The following is a 22,500-nucleotide window of genomic DNA, read 5'->3' as shown; positions in this document are numbered from 1 at the left end:
CTGTTGCTTTTCTTGTCATATGAACACGTGGTTAATGAGTTCTCATTGGCTGCATGTTCTAGTCTCGTTTCATGTGAGCGCATGGCTTGTGTTGTCTCTGTGTCATGCGCTCTCCCGTCTATTGTCTAGTCCCACCCTCCTTGTTAACCCATTATTAGTTTGTCATGTTCACCTGTTTGTGTCAATTTACTTCTGCTTTATAATCTCCTCATGTCTTCTGTCCTGCGCCAGTTCGCCATCTACACTCCCCCTGTGTTCCTGCTCCAGTCTTGTCTTGCCAGCCCAGCCAAGTTTGTTTGTGTGCTTTGTTAATGTTTTCCCCCTTGGGGTAGTTTGTTTTGCCTTTTATTTTTATGATTAATAAATACCCATTATTTGCTGCACCTCGCTCCCTCATCCTTTCAGAACCGTGACAAGTATAGAATATAAAGTCCTGCTGCAGTGGTGACAGAATGAATATTGTGTCTGACTCCATCATGAGCTTGGAGGACTGCATCCATACATCTAGAACTGCTCGATCGTGCAGATTCGCACTCTATAACCAGAATAATCAGAAAGATACGACTTGTTCAAGCTCTTGTTCTCTCCAAACTGGATTACTGCAACTCTCTACTAGCCGGGCTTCCAGCTAACTCTATCAAGCCTCTTCAGCTGCTCCAGAACGCAGCAGCACGAGTGGTCTTCAATGAACCTAAACGAGCACATGTCACTCCGCTGCTAGTCCGTTTGCACTGGCTGCCAGTTGCTGCTCGCATCAAATTCAAAGCTCTGATGTTTGCCTACAAAGTGACTTCTGGCCTTGCTCCTTATCTGCTCTTACTTCTGCAGATCTATGTGCCCTCCAGAAACTTGCGTTCTGTGAATGAACGTCGCCTCGTGGTTCCATCCCAAAGAGGAAAGAAATCACTTTCGCGAACGCTCACGCTCAATCTGCCCAGTTGGTGGAATGAACTCCCTAACTGCATCAGAACAGCAGAGTCACTCGCTATTTTCAAGAAACGACTAAAAACTCAACTATTTAGTCTCCACTTCACTTCCTAATCTGCAATTGCCTCTCTGAATATCACACTAACAGTACCAAAAAAAAATAAAAAATACTAATACTACTAATACTTTCCTTCTTAGACTTTACAGACCTGAAACTTGCCTACAGCACTTATTCATTGTTGCTCTTATAGTTGTGTAAATTGCTTCCTTGTCCTCATTTGTAAGTCGCTTTGGATAAAAGCGTCTGCTAAATGACTAAATGTAAATGTAAATCTCTGCAATGACTCCAATCACTGATTAATAAAGTCATCTGTAATGGCAAAGAAAGCTTTCCTGCAGGACTCCCAGAGTTCATCAAGACTCTTTGGATTCATTTTCAATCCCTCCTCCTTCATCTTACCCCAGACATGCTTAATAATGTTCATGTCTGGTGACTGGGCTAGCCAATCCTGGAGCGCCTTGACCTTCTTTGCTTTCAGGAGCTTTGATGTGGAGGCTGAAGTATGAGTAGGAGCTCTATCCTGCTGGAGAATTTGCCCTCTCCTGTGGTTTGTATTGTAATGGGCAGCACAAATGTCTTGATACCTCAGGCTGTTGATGTTGCCATCCACTCTGCAGATCTCTCACACACCCCCATACTGAATGCAACCCCAAACCATGATTTTTCCTTCACCAAACTTGTCTGATTTCTATGAGAATCTTTGCCCCATGCGGGTTCCAGTAGGTCTTCTGCAGTGTTTGTGATGATTGGGATCATTGGAACTAGACGTCACCTTATTATTTGTTGCTTTTACAACTGGGATTGACGGCAAGACTTCTGTCAGGTAGTGTATAGCAGCAAAAACACAGCTTACACTTTTTCTAGACAAAGCAAATCTTTTAACATTATTGAACATGCACTATTTGCCTGAGGGTCATTTTCAGATCCTTCACATGCAACACTACAAATCAATGAGGAGAAAGGATATTGATCATTAGGGTTAATTTATTCATTGTTTTTTCCACTGGTGTCAGAATAACAAATGCAACTAAACGCTTTTATCAGACTAAACATTAGTGACCTAACAGGCTTTAACTGCTTAATGATTAATCAAGCGTGAGCGGCTCCTAGTTTAACTTTTTAAACAACGCAAAGTCATACACACTTCAACTAAAAATAAATGACCTCTAATATTATTTACAGCCATTTCAATGACATCCACTCCAACAGCAACCTAGTTAGCAGATTCCTAACTGACACAAATGAACTTAAAGGTGCAGTAGGTGAACGTCTTAAGAAACACGTTTTGTTGTGCTGGTTGAAAGTCTCTTTACATTCCAATAGTAATGATTAAAGTAAATGATCTAAATGTATTTATATGTATTTTTATATTCTGGGTAAGGCATAAGACTAAAAAGTGTCATTCATTTGTCAGGCCGACATAATTCTGATAAGTAGCCCAAACTGTCAACTAATGTAGATTCGTACATCTGCGCAGCCCTGTTCATGCAGATCCATCATTTGCATGTTTACGTGCACACGAGAGAGTGGCAGTAGTAAAAACAAACGCTTAATCAAAACTTTTCAAAAGGTTGCTCTACTACAATATCATATTTTAAACTTTAGTTGAGGTGTAATGCTGTGTGAACATAAACATAACATAACATAACATAACATCTCTGAATGTAAGACGCTCAATGCAAAGTGAGACATTGGCTTTTACAGAGATCACAAAACCTTTACAGTTTAATTTTAATTATGTTCCCGAAAATTATAACAAAGATATAGCTCTAGCATTTGACAAAGGACATCTTCCAGAATCTCTAACAATAATAGACGAGCTGTGGATTGTGAGCCACAGCCTGTAAGTGTTTTCATTTGTTCAAATTGATCAACTACATGCACAGTTTCTAACGTTAACAGTATGTTGTAGAGAGGACGTAAACAAGGATGTAAACAACGGTAAATGCTGTTTGGCACTGCTAACAATTTAGCTACAAATTAATATTTATCTGTCAAACCGCTGTAAACACCCACAATCCTCACCCGCGCAGCAGTGTCTATGCAAAGGCTTTCCCTGCATTCTACATCTCAAATAACGAACTCGCAAAAAATATGTGATTGTTTTATATAACTTACACAAGCTTATCCCAAATATATATATGAAAGTCACTTGTCAAAGTTTATTATGAGCTTCAGCTGTGTCCTATGTGTCATTTTCTATCCAATTCAGGCTCAACTGATGCGGCTAACAGCTACACTGACTGACAGTGTTTACACAGAGCAAAAGCACGTGCTTGTAAGAGCATGACGTTTCTCCTGGTGACGTGAAGCCCATCCGCGAATCACAGCACATTATGTTAGCTGACCAATCAAAGCCTCTTGAGGTTGGGCCTTGCAGAGGAACTAGGAAATATGACATCGGTTTTCATGCTAGCCGAGTAGCTGTTTATAATCAGAGTAGGATATATAAAAAAATAAAGTGATTTTCTACAAATGAAGCATGAGAACGCATTGCTTTGCATCTTATAAACACAACCAAGGATTAAAAATGTGCTAAGGACCACCCCTTTAAAATGCTGAATTTTCAGTCCCCAAAGCTGATGTAGATTGTGTTCTTATGAATGGGTTATATGCACAATAGTGTTGTTCAGCCACTGAAATCTTCAGGCGATAGATTAATGTGACTATTTTCATTTTCGTAAGGTCCCTTTAATAATAATATAATAAAAAAATAATAATTTTAAAAAATCTGATAATTTAGATTTTAATTTAGTTTAACAACAAAACATCGGTAAACAGTGGTATTCCACCTAGCCTGCTTTACTGAGCTGAAGTTGCTTTTATATTCACATTGGTTCATTAAATGTAAACAAATTAATACTATTATTTAAAATAAATAATTCATAAATAAAAGTAATAAAATGCATATGTTTGAAAGCAGAAGATGATTATCATTTGCTAACTGTTTGTTTATTTTACTGAGTGGTCTGTTCTCTGTTGTGTCCGAATATGAAGACAAATTAAATTAATCCGCATGCTGCGCGAGATCTGGGAGTAAATTGGGTCTGTAAGCAAACCCAAGTCCTTCATTTTCAGATGAGTAAACAAAAGCACAAGCGCTGCCATCGATTTTCATTCACAACTGGCCTATTTAACGCAACACTGCAGCCGCGCGCACAGAAGTCCAGACGGCGTCAGCAACCTCTGAATGAGCTCAAGATGAAGGTCTCTTCAGTGCAATGCTATAAATATCAAAATGCTGCGCTATCTGCCTTGAAATAAAGAGAACAGATCCGTCTAAACTAAATCTGGCACCATTTATCATTTACTTCTTTCTTCTGAGAAGTTCATTTGTGACCCTGGAGCACAAAAACAGACAGAAGAGTCCATTTTGGGAAATTGAGATTCATGCGTTATCTGAAAGCTGGATAAATAAGCTTCCTATTGATGTATGGTTTGTTAGGATAGGACAATATTTAGCTGAGATATACAGCTATGGAAAATTCTGCAACACGATGTTTTAAAATATAATTTTAGAGAAAAATAAATTGCCTTTAAATTTGTCAAGATTAAGCCCTTAGCAATGCTAATTTTTATATATATATATATATATATATATATATATATATATATATATATATATATATATATATATATATATATATATATATATATATATATATATATATTTAAAGTAGGATACTTACAAAATACCTTTATGGAACATGACCTGTACTTCATATTCTTACTGTACGTTAACACCGAAAGCGGCGAGAGCGTCAAAGTAGCCAGAAGTCCTTCATTTTCAATGGAAGCCGGCGGTGATAAGCGGCGAGATGCATCGTGGCGCATCTTTGCCAGCGTGGGCGCCGTGGAGAGTTGAAATCAAGTCAACTTTATGGTATTGAGCTATGACGCGGTTCCGCAGCAAGCAATCAGAAAGCAGAAGTCCATCACCTGAGCGGATTCCAGAGAACACAGTCTCGCCAGATTTCCAATTATTTGCAATGTTTTCTTACAGGAAAATACATTTTTAAACTTACTGATGTGCATTATATATATATATATATATATATATATATATATATATATATATATATATATATATATATATATATATATATATATATATATATATACATATATACATATATACATATTATTTCTTTTAAATAATAGTATTAATTTATTTACATTCAATGAACCAGCTCAGTAAAGCATATATATAGATAGATAGACAGACAGACAGACAGACAGACAGACAGACAGACAGACAGACAGACAGACAGACAGACAGACAGACAGACAGACAGACAGACAGACAGACAGACAGACAGACAGACAGACAGACAGACAGACAGACAGACAGACAGACAGACAGACAGACAGACAGACAGACAGACAGACAGACAGACAGACAGATAGATAGATAGATAGATAGATAGATAGATAGATAGATAGATAGATAGATAGATAGATAGATAGATAGAAATTTTTTTCAATCAAAATGACATTAGAACCAATGCAAAAAAAAAGAAACATTAAAATGATAATTCTTTTCTAAGTGAACCAATTGATTATAGTCCTCCTATAATCCTAAACCCTCCACTTTGCAGGACATCCAAGTAATTGTTAATGTTGCTAATACTTGAGCTTCATACTCACACTTGAATTGATAGACTAGACCAGGGGTGTCCAAACTCTGTCCTGGGGGCTGTTTCATAAAAGTGGTTTAAAAAAGCTGCGATTAAAGTCAACAGTCTGACTTCAATGAGCTGAACTAAACATCCACGCTTAAACTGGTTCCATAACAGCAAGTTAAAGATCATTTGATCTAACTAATCTGAGTTCAGTTTAAATAAACTAGATAACCGCTTGTGCACATTACTGTCATAAAACCTTAAAAGTCGAGCAATTTACGTGTTTTACAAATTTTTTAAAGCACTCTTATTTAATATTTTTTTTCCAATTTGCTCATTTTAAAATGTATAATGTAATTTCACATATATATATTATGGTTAGATAGGTTAATTTATATATATATATATATATATATATATATATATATATATATATATATATATATATATATATATATATATATATATATATATATATATATATATATATATATATATATATTAGGGATGTAACAATACAGTTAGTCCACGGTTCAATACATATCTTGGTTTTTAAACAAGGTTTTCGGTTCAGTTCAGTTCTCGTCTCATGGCTTGATATATATTTTTTTTCTACAGGCAATAGGAACAGTAAAAAAATTAAAACGATTTATTACAATACTCATTTTGTTTTACTTAAAAGCCAAGAAAAGTACACTAGTTCCTAGTGTATTGTATAAAAAAAAAATAACACTGAAATCTCACAGCTGCTACTAGCCCATGTACAAACTGGGGAACACATAAATTCCTACATTTTGAAAATAAACATACATGTGAAGCTAATAAAGATAAATTAGCCATTTCGAATAAACATATTTGTACTTCAGTAAACATAAATAAACCATCTTAATTATCTTGGTACAAAAAAAAATGCGAGACTGTAGTCTGAACCGAAATGTCCTCACCAGGCCCGGCCCTAACCAATTTGGCACCCTAGGCAAGATTTCAGATGTCACATCGCAATAAATTTTAAATAGCTATATATATATATATATATATATATATATATATATATATATATATATATATATATATATATAATTTTTTTTTCTTGAAATGAAAAAAAAGCAGGAATCTCAATCAACAATAAAAAAACAGTATTGTTGCTAACATATGGACACATTGGATAACAAATATTCATTGGATTTGTTTAATGTGTCAGATGTGTCTTTCATCTGTATCTTTAATCTTCACTCAAAAAAATGTAATTCCATCATTCAGAGTTCATAATAGTCCAAAAGGTGATAAAATACATGGCAGTTTGTTTTAAATAAAAACGTATTAGTGTGAACATGGCCTCATTATAAAAGCCTCAATTGCCATTCAGTATTAGTGCATGGAAACTTCTCCACTAAAAAAAAGCAAGTCAAACCGGTTTGAAAACAACATGAGGCAGAGTAAATGATAACAGATAAACATTATTGTATTTTTGCATGACTTATTCCTTTAACATCAGTGAATCTACAGCAAGCAGCACCTTGAGCATGATGTTTTCAGTACAATCTTGTGAGAAAAATGGCTAGAACTGGCTCCTACAAAGGCCATCATGTAAGGAGCGCACATGACCCACTTCCAGAAGGGTGCTTCAATAACATTAGCAAAAGCAATTAACCTTTAGCCGGCAGCTCCTTAAAGTGAACAAAGTGCAAATATTCACACTGATTACATGTGCTATAATAGACAAGCATCTACAATGTGAAAAACTATGAGACAACACGGCCATACTACAGGTTTTGCTTTCTTTTCAGGGGGTTAGAAAAAAACATTCATAGATTTCTACTGCAAAGAAATGAGCCGAAGGTTTACGCAGGATAAACTGACATTCAGCTGTAATAATCTCATATAAAAGCAAAGACAGTTCGAGTTTGGCTAGTCTGGCTATCGTTTGACTGGACACCAAATACAGTAACTTCTTTATACAGTTTTTATAACTGCCTTAAAAAGCCATTCAACTTTTTTATCTTGTTGGACAAACTCAACATTTTCTGATTGAAGTTGACTCATTGCCCAAATCTTTTTGTAAGTGTAACAACAAAAAATGTGTCAGATTCTTAGTTCTATATGAAGAACTGCTGTCTTTTGACTCTGATTTAAGTTAGCTTTCCTGTAATGCTCTTAATTTGTTTATTTTCATACACTTTTATACAATTGAAATTTACTTACTGCTTTCTTTGTTTTTGTCTTTTTTTCTTTCTACAGCTAATGTATTGTAAGCTTGAAGCTTACGCTGCTATTCTGAACCAATAGTCGGAAACAGAAAGCAGTTGAAGGATGGCGTGTTTAAATCTATTATTTATCTGACTCCATTGTAATTAATCTGACTCCATTAAAGTTGTTTTCATTAATGATAAAGAGAAAGAATCTCTACGTCTTAAAGCAGGCAAACTTGTTTATTAAGTTACATGATCAAATATACAGACATTAGAATGACACAAACTAACATACTGTATAAAGAAATTAGCTGTAACATATGCACTGCTGAGCAACAAAGACAGTGAAACTGGCTTTTTTAGCATATGAGGCTATGCACTGGTGTGCGGGAGATGCAGAGTAAAAGCCATTCTCCCAGATCAACAGTTACCTTTCCCTATTATACCCTGAGCAACGCATTGTCAAACATGAGTGAAAACCAACCCCCAAAACCAGCTGAACATGAGAAGTTAAAGAGATGAAGTGGGGCAGAAGTACATTAACATACTCTCCTCAGGCCATGACCCAACAATAGTAAATATATTGTAGATTGAAACACAATTAATCAATGTCTCTGTTGATTTCGTCAGTGCAACACTGAAGTCATAAACTGTCAAATGACACCAAACATGACAAAGTTATCTGAAAGAAGAACACAAGCAGATGAATTGTGTATGGTGAAGAGCACATGGTTACTGTAAGCAAATGGCAGAGATGTGTATCGGAGCTGTGAGGAACTCTGCCTCACCAGGAGGACCCATCCCATGCTTGGAATATCTCAGTAGTCCTTCATTAGCATAGAAGGAAAAGTATATAATATTTTCTCAGCTTACAGTATCAAGTATTTTCCCTCTTTTGTTTCTCTCTTATATTGATCTCCTGAACGTGGTTGTATATTTTCATTCTTGAATAACAAAAAAAATTAATTACAATAAAAAATAAACATAAAATAAAAATACTTATGATTAATTAATGAATAGGTTGGTGACCCCGGATTAATAAAGGGACTAAGCCAACAACAAAATGAATGAGTTAATCGGCTTGGCTGGGTCAGTTGGCGTTTCTGTGTGGAGTTTGCATGTTCGACCCCAGATTAATTAAGGGACTAAGCCGAAAAGAAAATGAATGAATGAATGAATAATTAATAAATTAATTAAAAATGAAAGTTGTAGGCAGCAATTACATTATTTAGCCAACAAGTCGTGGCAACCTGCCATCAAAAATAGCCACTGAATAATTCTTTAAAAATGATCCATCCAGCAATAAAACATGAAGATTTATGTGTGAATAACTGAATCATTTACTAAAATGAGACTAAAAATAAATATGCTGTGCAAAGGATAGTGTTAGATTCCTACATTTAGCGTTATCAGCAACAGTAGTAGTAACGGTGACTTTTTCACAGTACTGAATATTTAGGGACCGAGCACCGAACGGTGCAAGGCCCTATTGGAATTGCTCCGTTTATTATTAGGGACCGAGCACCGAAACGGTGCGTAGGCCCTATTGGAATTGCTCCGTTTATTATTATTATTATTATTATTATTATTATTAGGGACCGAGCACCGAACGGTGCAAGGCCCTATTGGAATTGCTCCGTTTATTATTATTATTATTATTATTCTTTTCCGGAATGAATCGCGATTTTGAGGGGCTAAACATGCCCGAAAACTCACGGAACTTTGCACACGCCTCAGAAGTGGCGAAAATTTACGTTTATTATGGGTCTCGGAAGTGGGCGTGGCAAAATGACTCGACAGCGCCACCTAGAAAAATTAAACGGACGAGCCCCCGATCCACGAATCACGCACATGCACGAAAATTGGCACACACCTCAAACATGCCAAAACATACGAAAAAGTCTCTTGGAGCCATATCTCAAATTCAACAGGAAGTCAGATATTTTTAACTTCCTGCAGCGAAAAAGTGGCATTTTTGCCATTTCCAGGCGTTGTATTTTAACGAACTCCTCCTAGGGATTTTATCCGATCAACACCAAAATTAGGTTTTGTCATCTAAAGGCCTTGGCGATGTTAAATTGCGAAGCTTTAGAGTTTTCGTCGATGGGCGTGTCCGTGGCGGCTTCGCAAACTTTGACGATTCGCCACAAAACAGGAAGTCATTATAACTCAGTGATACATTATCCGATCTGCCTCAAAATTCACACGCTTGATAAGCGTCCTGACCTGAACACGTTTACATGCCACTATCCAGATACAGTTATAGCGCCACCTGCTGGCCACAGGAAATGACATGTTTTACAGTGTGACAAAGTCCTCCCACAAACTTTATTGTACCAGCACCAAATTTGAGTGGTGTTATCTGAAAGCTCTAGCGATGATATATTGTGAAGATCTAGAGTTTTCGCAGAGGGGCGTGTCTGTGGCGGCATGACAAACCTCAACGCTTCGCCATGGAACAGGAAGTCCTTATAACTCAACCACACCAAGTCCGATCAGCCTAAAACTTCACATGCTTGATAAAAGTCCTTTCCCGAACACATCCCCATAACAATAGTGAAGTGGGCGTGGCAAAATGACTCAACAGCGCCACCTATAAAAATTAAACGGACGAGCCCCTGATCTACGAATCACGCACATGCACGAAAATTGGCACACACCTCAACCACGCCAAAACATACGAAAAAGTCTCTTGGAGCCATATCTCAAACCCAACAAGAAGTCGGATATTTTTAACTTCCTGCGGCAAATAAGTGGCATTTTTGCCATTTCCAGGCGTTGTATTTTAACGAACTCCTCCTAGGGATTTTATCTGATCGACACCAAAATTAGGTTTTGTCATCTAAAGGCCTTGGCGATGTTAAATTGTGAAGCTTTAGAGTTTTTGTCAATGGGCGTGTCCGTGGCGGCCTCGCAAACTTTGACGATTCGCCACAAAATCGGAAGTCATTATAACTCAGGCATGCATTATCTGATCTGCCTCAAAATTCACATGTTTAATAAGAGTCCTGACCTGAACACATTTACATGCCAATATCCAGATACAGTTACAGCGCCACCTGCTGGCCACAAGAAATGTCATGATTTACAGAGTAATAAACTCCTCCCAAAAAATTTTTCGTATCAGCTCCAAGTTTGGTTGGTTGTTATCTGAAAGTTCTAGCAATTACATTTTGTTAGGGTCTGAAATTTTCACAGAAGGGCGTGTCTGTGGCAGCATGACAAACCTCAACGCTTCGCCATGGAACAGGAAGTCCTCATAACTCAACCACACAAAGTCCGATCAGCCTGAAACTTCACATGGTTGATAAAAGTCCTCCCCTGAACACATTCACATAACAATATTGAGTCACAGTCATAGCGCCACCTGATAGCAGAAGGTAGTTTGGCTTATAACTCAGCCAAACAATGTCCGATCTGCCTGAAAATTCACAGGTTAGATGAGATGCCTCTCCTAAAGACATCTACATGTCAATCTTGAGTCACAGTTATAGCGCCACCTGCTGACAGGAGGAAGTTTTGCATAAATCTGTGATTTTTCTCAGGTTCTTTATATATATCGGCTGAAATTAATATTGTTCGCTGTTCTCTGTTATCCTGAGGCTACCGGGCGGCGGTGAGCCTGGGTGCGAGGTCCCTATCATCGCTGCTTGCAGCTTTAATTAGGGACCGAGCACCGAAACGGTGCGTAGGCCCTATTGGAATTGCTCTGTTTATTAGGGACCGAGCACCGAAACGGTGCGTAGGCCCTATTGGAATTGCTCCGTTTATTATTATTAGGGACCGAGCACCGAACGGTGCAAGGCCCTATTGGAATTGCTCCGTTTCTTATTAGGGACCGAGCACCGAACGGTGCAAGGCCCTATTGGAATTGCTCCGTTTCTTATTAGGGACCGAGCACCGAAACGGTGCGTAGGCCCTATTGGAATTGCTCTGTTTATTATTATTCTTCTTCTTCTTCTTCTTCTTCCGCGGAATGAATCGCGGTTTTGAGGGGCTAAACATGCCCGAAAACTCACGCAACTTTGCACACGCCTCAGAAGTGGCGAAAATTTACGTTTATTATGGGCTTCGGAAGTGGGCGTGGCAAAATGACTCGACAGCGCCACCTAGAAAAATTAAACGGACGAGCCCCCGATCCACGAATCACGCACATGCACGAAAATTGGCACACACCTCAAACATGCCAAAACATACGAAAAAGTCTCTTGGAGCCATATCTCAAACCCAACAGGAAGTCGGATATTTTTAACTTCCTGCGGCGAAAAAGTGGCGTTTTTGCCATTTCCAGGCGTTGTATTTTAACGAACTCCTCCTAGGGATTTTATCCGATCGACACCAAAATTGGGTTTTGTCATCTAAAGGCCTTGGCGATGTTAAATTGCGAAGCTTTAGAGTTTTCGTCGATGGGCGTGTCCGTGGCGGCCTCGCAAACTTTGACGATTCGCCACAAAACAGGAAGTCATTATAACTCAGGCATGCATTATCCGATCTGCCTCAAAAATCACACGTTTGATAAGAGTCCTGACCTGAACACGTTTACATGCAGATATCCAGATACAGTTAAAGCGCCACCTGCTGGCCACAGGAAATGACATGTTTTACACTGTAATAAACTCCTTCTACAAACTTTACCGTATCAACACCAAATTTGAGGGGTTTCATTTCAAAGCTCTAGCGATGTAATATTGTGAAGATCTAGAGTTTTCGGAGAAAGGCGTGTCCATGGCGGCATGACAAACCTCAACGCTTCGCCATGGAACAGGAAATCGTTATAACTCAACCACACAATGTCTCACCAGCCTGAAACTTCACATGGTTGATAAAAGTCCTCTCCTGAACACATCTACATAAGAATATTAAGTCACAGTCATAGCGCCACCAGCTGGCAGAAGTTAGTTTGGCTCATAACTCAGCCACACAATGTCTGATCTGCCTGAAACTTCACATGGTTGATTAAAATCCTCTCCTGAACACATCTACATGCCAATGTTGAGTCACAGTCATAGCGCCACCTACTGGCAACAAGAAATTACTTATAACTCAGCCAAGCAATGTCCGATCTGCCTGAAAATTCACATGGTTGATAAGATTCCTCTCCTGAACAGATCTACATGCCAATATTGAGTCTGTCATAGCGCCACCTGCTGGCAAAAGGTAGTTTGGCTTCTAACTCAGGCACACAATGCCTGATCTGTCTGAAACTTCACATGGTTGATAAGATTCCTGCATTGAAGGCATCTACATACCAATATTGAGTCACAGTCATAGCGCCACCCGCTGACAGGAGGAAGTTTGGCATAAATCTGTGATTTTCTCAGGTTTTTTATATATATCAGCTTAAATTATTATTGTTCGCTGTTTTCTGTCATACTGTGGCCACCGGGCGGCGGTGAGCCCGGGTGCGAGGTCCCTATCATCGCTGCTTGCAGCTTTAATTATTATTCTTCTTCTTCTTCTTCTTCTTCTTCCGCGGAATGAATCGCGATTTAGAGGGGCTAAACATGCCCGAAAACTCACGAAACTTTGCACACGCCTCAGAAGTGGCGAAAATTTACGTTTGTTATGGGCTTCGGAAGTGGGCGTGGCAAAATGACTCGACAGCGCCACCTAGAAAAATTAAACGGACGAGCCCCCGATCCATGAATCACACACACGCACGAAAATTGGCACACACCTCAAACACACCAAAACATACAAAAAAGTCTCTTGGAGCCATATCTCAAACCCAACAGGAAGTCGGATATTTTTAACTTCCTGCGGCGAAAAAGTGGCGTTTTTGCCATTTCCAGGCGTCGTATTTTAACGAACTCCTCCTAGGGATTTTATCCGATCGACACCAAATTTGGGTTTTGTCATCTAAAGGCCTTGATGATGTTAAATTGCGAAGCTTTAGAGTTTTCGTCGATGGGCGTGTCCGTGGCGGCCTCGCAAACTTTGACGATTCGCCACGAAACAGGAAGCCGTTATAACTCAGGCATGCATTATCCGATCTGCCTCAAAATTCACACGCTTGATAAGCGTCCTGACCTGAACACGTTTACATGCCAATATCCAGAGACAGTTACGGCGCCACCTGCTGGCCACAGGAAATGACATGATTTACGGAGTAACAAACTCCATCCACAAATTTTATCGTATCAGCACCAAAATTAGGTGGTGTTATCTGAAAGCTCTGGTGATGATATATTGTGAAGATCTAGAGTTTTCGCAGAGGGGCGTGTCCGTGGCGGCATGACAAACCTCAACGCTTCGCCATGGAACAGGAAGTCCTTGTAACTCAACCACAAAATGTCCAATCAGCCTGAAGCTTCACATGGTTGATAAACGTCATCTCTTGAACACATCCACATAACAGTATTGAAGTGGGCGTGGCAAAACGACTCAACAGCGCCACCTATAAAAATTAAACGGACGAGCCCCCGATCTACAAATCACGCACATGCACGAAAATTGGCACACACCTCAAACATGGCAAAACATACGAAAAAGTCTCTTGGAGCCATATCTCAAACTCAACAGGAAGTCGTATATTTTTAACTTCCTGTGGCGAAAAAGTGGCTCTTTTGCCATTTCTAGGCGTTATATTTTAACGAACTCCTCCTAGGGATTTTATCTGATTGACAATAAAAATTGTGTTTTGTCATCTAAAGGCCTTGGTGATGTAAAATTGCGAAGCTTTAGAGTTTTTGTCGATGGGCGTGTCCGTGGCGGCCTCGCAAACGTTGATGATCCGCCACAAGACAGGAAGTCGTTATAACTCAGGCATGCATTATCAGATCTGCCTCAAAATTCACACATTTAATAACAGTCCTGACCTGAACAGGTTTACGTGCCGATATCCAGTTACAATTATAGCACCACCTGCTGGCTACAGGAAATGACATGTTTGACACTGTAACAAACTCCTTCCACAAACTTTCCCGTATCAGCACCAAAATAGAGTGGTGTCATCTGAAAGCTCTAGCGATGATATATTGTGAAGATCTAGAGTTTTTGCAGAGGGGCGTGTCCGTGGTGGCATGACAAACCTCAACGCTTCGCCATGGAACAGGAAGTTATTATAACTCAACCACACAATGTCTGATCTGCCTGAAACTTCACATGATTGATAAAAGTCCTCTTCTGAACACATCCACATAACAATATTGAATCAGTCATAGCGCCACCTGCTGGCAGAAGGTAGATTGGCTTATAACTCAACCACACAAACTCCGATCTGCCTGAAACTTCACATAGTTGATTAAATTCCATTACTGAAGGCATCTACATGCCAATCTTAAGTCACAGTTATAGCGCCACCTGCTGGCAGATGGTAGTTTGCAGTATAACTCAACCACACAAAGTCCGATCTGCCTGAAACTTCACAAGGTTGATGAAAGTCCTCTCCTAAACACATCTACATAACAACATTGAGTCTGTCATAGCGCCACCTGCTGAAAAAAGGCAGTTTGGCTTATAACTCAGCCAAACAATGTCCGATCTGCCTAAAACTTCACATGGTTGATAAGTTTCCTCTCCTGAAGACATCTACATGCCAGTCATGAGTCAGTGTTATAGCGCCACCTGCTGACAGGAGGAAGTTTGGCATAAATCTGTGATTTTCTCAGATATTTTTAATATATCGGCTTAAATTATTACTGTTCGCTGTTCTCTGTCATCCTGATGCCACCGGGCGGCGGTGAGCCCGGGTGCGAGGTCCCTATCATCGCTGCTTGCAGCTTTAATTATTATTATTATTATTCTCCTCCGGAATGAATCGCGGTTTTGAGGGGCTAAACATGCCCGAAAACTCACGCAACTTTGCACACGCCTCAGAAGTGGCGAAAATTTACGTTTATTATGGGCTTCGGAAGTGGGCGTGGCAAAATGACTCGACAGCGCCACCTAGAAAAATTAAACGGACGAGCCCCCAATCCACGAATCACGCACATGCACGAACATTGGCACACACCTCAAACATGCCAAAACATACGAAAAAGTCTCTTGGAGCCATATCTCAAACCCAAGAGGAAGTTGGATATTTTGTACTTCCTGCGGCGAAAAAGTGGCGTTTTTGCCATTTCCAGGCGTTGTATTTTAACGAACTCCTCCTAGGGATTTTATCCGATCGACACCAAAATTGGGTTTTGTCATCTAAAGGCCTTGGCGATGTTAAATTGCGAAGCTTTAGAGTTTTCATCGATGGGCGTGTCCGTGGCAGCCTCGCAAACTTTGACGATTCGCCACAAAACAGGAAGTCGTTATAACTCAGGCATGCATTATCAGATCTGCTTCAAAATTCACACGCTTGATAAGCGTCCTGACCTGAACACGTTTACATGCCAATATCCAGATACAGTTACAGCGCCACCTGCTGGCCACAGGAAATGACATGATTTACAGAGTTATAAACTCCTCCCACAAATTTTATTGTATCAACACCAAAATTGAGTGGTGTTATCTGAAAGCTCTAGCGATGTTATATTGTGAAGATCTAGAGTTTTCGCAGAGGGGCGTGTCCGTGGTGGCATGACAAACCTCAACGCTTCGCCATGGAACAGGAAGTCCTTATAACACAACCACACAATGTCCGATCTGCCTGAAACTTCACATGGTTGATAAACGTCATCTCTTGAACACATCCACATAACAATATTGAAGTTGGCGTGGCAAAATGACTCGACAGCGCCACCTAGAAAAATTAAACGGACGAGCCCCCGATCTACGAATCACGCTCATGCACAAAAATTGGCACACACCTCAAACATCGCAAAACATACGAAAAAGTCTCTTGGAGCCATATCTCAAACCCAACAGGAAGTCGGATATTTTTAACTTCCTGTGGCGAAAAAGTGGCCATTTTCAGGCGTTGTATTTTAACAAACTCCTTCTAGGGATTTTATCTGATAAACACCAAAATTGGGTTTTGTCATCTTAAAGCCTTGGTGATGTTAAATTGCGAAGCTTTAGAGTTTTCATCGATGGGCGTGTCCGTGGCGGCCTCGCAAACTTTGATGATTCGCCACAAAACAGGAAGTCTTTATAACTCAGGGATGCATTTATCGATCTGCCTCAAAATTCACACATTTAATAACAGTCCTGACCTGATCAGGTTTACGTGCCGCTATCCAGTTACAGTTATAGTGCCACCTGCTGGCCACAGGAAATGACATGTTTGACACTGTAACAAACTCCTCCCACAAACTTTCCCGTATCAGCACCAAAATAGAGTGGTGTCATCTGAAAGCTCTAGCAATGATATATTGTGAAGATCTAGAGTTTTTGCAGAGGGGCGTGTCTGTGGTGGCATGACAAACCTCAACGCTTCGCCATGGAACAGGAAGTTCTTATAACTCAACCACACAATGTCTGATCTGCCTGAAACTTAACATGGTTTATGAGAGTCCTCTCCTGAGCACATCTACAATTATATTGAGTCATAGTCATAGCGCCACCTGCTGGCAGAAGGAAGTTTGGCTTGTAACTCGGCCACACAATGTCAGATCTGCCTAAAATGTCACATGGTTGATAAAAGTCCGATCCTGAACACATCCACATAACAATATTGAGTCAGTCATAACGCCACCTGCTGGCAGAAGGTAGTTTGGCTTATAACTCAGCCACACAATGTCCCGTGTGCCTGAAACTTCACATGGTTGATAATATTCCTCTCCGGAAGACATTTACATGCCAATCTTAAGTCACAGTTATAGCGCCACCTGCTGACAAGAGGAAGTTTGGCATAAATCTGTGATTTTCTTAGATTTTTTTTATATATTGGCTTAAATTAATATTGTTCGCTGTTCTCTGTCATCGTAAGGTCACCGGGCGGCGGTGAGCCCGGGTGCGAGGTCCCTATCATCGCTGCTTGCAGCTTTAATTATTCTTCTTCTTCTTCCGCGGAATGAATCGCGGTTTTGAGGGGCTAAACATGCCCGAAAACTCACAAAACTTTGCACACGCCTCAGAAGTGGCGAAAATTTACGTTTGTTATGGGCTTCGGAAGTGGGCGTGGCAAAATGACTCGACAGCGCCACCTAGAAAAATTAAACGGACGAGCCCCCGATATACGAATCACGCACATGCACGAAAATTGGCACACACCTCAAACAAACCAAAACATACGAAAAAGTCTCTTGGAGCCATATCTCAAACCCAACAGGAAGTCAGATATTTTTAACTTCCTGCGGCGAAAAAGTGGCGTTTTTGCCATTTTCAGGCGTTGTATTTTAACGAACTCCTCCTAGGGATTTTATCCGATCGACACCAAAATTAGGTTTTGTCATCTAAAGGCCTTGGTGATGTTAAATTGCGAAGCTTTTGAGTTTTCGTCGATGGGCGTGTCTGTGGCGGCCTCGCAAACTTTGATGATTCGCCACAAAACAGAAAATTGTTATAACTCAGGCATGCATTATCCGATCTGCCTCAAAATTCACACGTTTAATAACAGTCCTGACCTGAACACGTTTACATGCCAATATCCAAATACAGTTACAGCGCCACCTGCTGGCCACAGGAAATGACATGTTTTACGGTGTAACAAACTCCTCCCACAAATTTTATCGTATCAGCACCAAAATTGGGTGGTGTTATCTGAAAGCCCTAGCAATGATATATTGTGGAGATCTAGAGTTTTCGCAGAGGGGCGTGTCCGTGGCGGCATGACAAACCTCAACGCTTCGCCATGGAACAGGAAGTCCTTATAACTCAACCACACAATGTGCGATCTGCCTAAAACTTCACATGGTTGATAAAAGTCTTCTCCTGAACACATCCACATAACAATAATGAAGTGGGCGTGGCAAAATGACTCGACAGCGCCACCTATAAAAATTAAACGGACGAGCCCCTGATCTACGAATCACGCACATGCACGAAAATTGGCACACACCTCAAACACGCCAAAACATACGAAAAAGTCTCTTGGAGCCATATCTCAAACCCAACAGGAAGTTGGATATTTTTGACTTCCTGCGGTGAAAAAGTGGCGTTTTTGCCATTTTCAGGCGTTGTATTTTAACGAACTCCTCCTAGGGATTTTATCCGATCGACACCAAAATTAGGTTTTGTCATCTAAAGGCCTTGGTGATGTTAAATTGCGAAGCTTTAGAGTTTTCGTCGATGGGCGTGTCCGTGGCGGCATCGCAAACTTTGACGATTCGCCACAAAACAGGAAGTCGTTATAACTCAGGCATGCATTATCCGATCTGTCTCAAAATTCACACGTTTGATAAGAGTCCTGACCTGAACACGTTTACATGCCGATATCCAGATATAGTTATAGCGCCACCAGCTGGCCACAGGAAATGACATGATTTACATCATAACAAACTCCTCCCACAAATTTTATCGTATCAGTACCAAATTTTGATGGTGTTATCTGAAAGCTATAGCGATTATATATTGTGAAGATCTAGAGTTTTCGGAGAGGGGCGTGTCCGTGGCGGCATGACAAACCTCAACGCTTTGCCATGGAACAGGAAGTCCTTATAACTCAACCACAGAATGTCCGATCTGCCTAAAACTTCACAAGGTTGATAAAAGTCCTCTCCTGAACACATCTACATGCCAATATTGATTCAGTCATAGCGCCACCTAGTGACAGAAGGAATTTTGGCTTATATCTCAACCACACAATATCCGATCAGCCTGAAACCTAACGTGGTGGATAAAAGTCCTCCCCTGAACACATCTACATATTAATATTGAGCATGTCATAGCGCCACCTGCTGGCAGAATTTAGTTAGGCTTATAACTCAGCCTAAAAATTACTGATCAACCTGAAAAGTCACAGGTTAGATGAGATGCCTCTCCTAAAGACATCTACATGCCAATCTTGAGTCACAGTCATAGTGACACCTGCTGACAGGAGGAAGTTTTGCATAAATCTGTGATTTTCTCTGGTTCTTTATATATATCGACTTAAATTAATATTGTTCGCTATTCTCTGTCATTCTGAGGCCACCGGGCGGCGGTGAGCCCGGGTGCGAGGTCCCTATCATCGCTGCTTGCAGCTTTAATTACATTTTATTTTTGTTCAGCTGATTATTTCTTCAGTCTAATTTTAATAAAATTACAGGTTCTAAGTTCTCGCAAACAATGTTCTGTTTGTTAAAACCAAAAGTGTCTCGCAGTGCTGCTTTAGTAATAAATGGAAAGCAAAGAACATTTGTCTCCTCCTCTTTTTGGCTGATCCAAAAAAAAAACGGTCCAATCCGCGATTAAAAAACCATAATTTGATCCAAACCATCAAATTTGTGATCCGTTACACCACTAATTTTGAGCTTAAAATGACATTTAAATTATTAATTATATTAATTAGGGTAGGTTGGTGTAATTAGGCAAGTTATTGCAGGGTTCAATGCTAAGGATTTTTTCTACTGGTCTGATTGGGCCAGTGGTTCAGATTTTTACTTGCCCTGCCAAAATTTTCACTGGCCCCACCAAAGAAAAAACTAAATTCAATAGCTATTTTAAGCCACATATTTTAAATAATGTGTCGATAAAAAAATGTCTATAATTATTTAAATGTTAAAAACCATTTAAATAAAATTTTTAAAACGTTAATATATAAAGAGCAAAATTAAGTGTTAACAAAATAAAAAGAGCAGTATGGAAAATGAAGGTATTTCAATTCAGTTTGAAATTATTTAATTGGGCAGTCGGGCAGTCCTCATTGTTGAACCCTGCATTGTATAACAGTGGGTTTTTTTTTTCTGCAGACATTTGACAACAAATATTGCTTAAGGGCTAATAATATTAACTGTAAAATAGTTTTTAAAACAATAAAAACTGCTTTTATTCTAGCCGAAATAAAACAAATAAGACTTTCTCTAGAGGAAAAATATTACAGGAAATACCGTCAAATTTCCCAGTGATGGGTTGCGGCTGAAAGAGCATCCATTGCGTAAAACATGTGCTGGATAAGTTGGCGGTTCATTCCACTGTGGCGACCCCAGACTAATACAGGGACTAGGCCGAAAAGAAAATAAATGAATGAATACCGTCAAAAATTAACTAATTAATTTTAATTAATTAAACTAATTAATTCATTAAAATTCCTTGCTCTGATAAACATAATTCAGGAAAAATTTGAAAAAAATATAATATTAATAAATAATTATGACTGTAAATAAACCCTAAAGCAAAAAAAAAAAAAAAAAAAGTTTAATAAATAATACCGAATTGAATGTTTTTATAAATACAATAACCCCACAGTGACATTGAAGCACCACCAGCACACTCATTCAGAGCTCAGTTTCAATTCCAGTGAAACAGCAGAAGCACATAATAAAGCTCTGCATGTTCTCTCCAAAATTACAGCTGTTTTTCTTTTCTCCCAGAGGCCTGAAACTCTGCAGGAAAGATTTCCAGGAGCACGACTGGGCCCGTCTAATCTGAAAGAAACATCCACTTCATGGCGATTCATATTTTCTGAATGCAAAAGAACAGCCTGAACGCAGGTGTGATTTTAGCATATCAAAAAACAGTAGCCATCTCAGGAGATGAGCGAGGTTACTGGAGGTTAAACAGGAGATTTACTTTAAGCCTCAATCAATGTAGCACCTGAAACAACATGGAATGGCAGCTGACTACTGATAAAGACGTTAGATGGTCAAAACTCGTCGATAAGTTTTGAGGTTTGAATTTTTAACTACTATAAATGATGCAAAAAAGCTACATTCAAGCAAATTATTTTTGCTGCTTGTTCAAACTACTTATTAAAAACAAGCTAAAACAACACAAGTCCTTAGTTTTTTGGGGGAAAATTGAATTGTTTTATGTCAACCCACTTAAATTTGAAAAATAATTAAGCTAACTAAATCGATTTCTATTGGACAACATGAATTATTAATGTGGAACCCAGCATTTTTTACTGTGCACACTTAAAAATTAGTAACTGTTTGTTGAAACTACTTATTAAAAATAAGCTTAAACAACACAATTCTTTTAGGGGACAACTTATGCGGAGTACTTAGGAGAGTATTTTGATCCATATTAGTGTTGTCACAATACTGTAATTTGGTACCAATCGAAATTTTAAAAAAACGTCTATTTTCTGCTAACATTTGAGCGCTGTTGAGCGCGTTCTTAAACAGCTCTGATTTGACATTGTGTTCACGTGCTCAACAGAAATGATTTGGTTTTAGGGGCCGTTTACATATCATGTCTTTTCCGCACATAAGTTTGTTATATGGAGGCGCGCGGCATATTGGGAGTGTGAAAATGCAACACACTCTTGTCTTCCAGGCGCCCCCATTTGAAAACATCTTTCAGAGCGCTGTGAGTGCACTCTGAACTGAACAAGCAGATTGTGTATGGAATATTTGCATTTTGATATACCAATTACTTCAGACAAGCGGTGATAGAAAGATAAGGGACCACTGGTGTAGATGATGCAAGATATCTCATAACAGAAAAGCTGTGAAATAGAAACCAGGCAGCATTTTAATTAATTTTTACAATCAGCATCAAATTAATTTGTGGTAATATCCTAATTAGCACATGAATGGAGTGTTATTAGAACAGCCATTCATAACCTTGGCCTCATAACTTGAGGATCAAGGGATCAAATCTCAGGAAATGATTAAACAAGCAACACAGGCTGACTGGAAACATGTGCTGCAACCTGCAGTTTTGCAAATATAGAAAAGATAGTGACGTTTTGGTGACGTATGCTTTAAACTGCATCCAATTCCTTAAACACACCGCTAAAATC

The 22,500-nt window shown here is 39.3% G+C and overlaps 1 protein-coding gene and 1 long non-coding RNA gene across 7 annotated transcripts in view; both read right to left on the bottom strand.

Annotated features, from left to right (window-relative positions):
* The window catches only part of LOC100334314 (kelch-like protein 29), a 376,785-nt gene that overhangs the window by 336,644 nt on the left and 17,641 nt on the right, over positions 1-22,500 (bottom strand). The window lies entirely within an intron of this gene.
* Positions 13,130-19,632, bottom strand: LOC147832996 (uncharacterized). The gene is made up of 3 exons (XR_015513996.1): positions 18,285-19,632; positions 15,441-16,931; positions 13,130-13,157 (listed from the first exon to the last, which is right to left on the bottom strand). It is a non-coding gene; the product is annotated as an uncharacterized LOC147832996 (long non-coding RNA).

This window comes from Danio rerio, chromosome 17 (genome assembly GCF_052040795.2).
Source record: "Danio rerio strain M-AB ecotype USA chromosome 17, GRCz13ab, whole genome shotgun sequence".
NCBI lineage: Eukaryota > Metazoa > Chordata > Actinopteri > Cypriniformes > Danionidae > Danio > Danio rerio.
The sequence above is the reverse complement of the archived record's forward strand: the minus strand, read 5'-3'. Positions and strand labels throughout refer to the sequence as shown.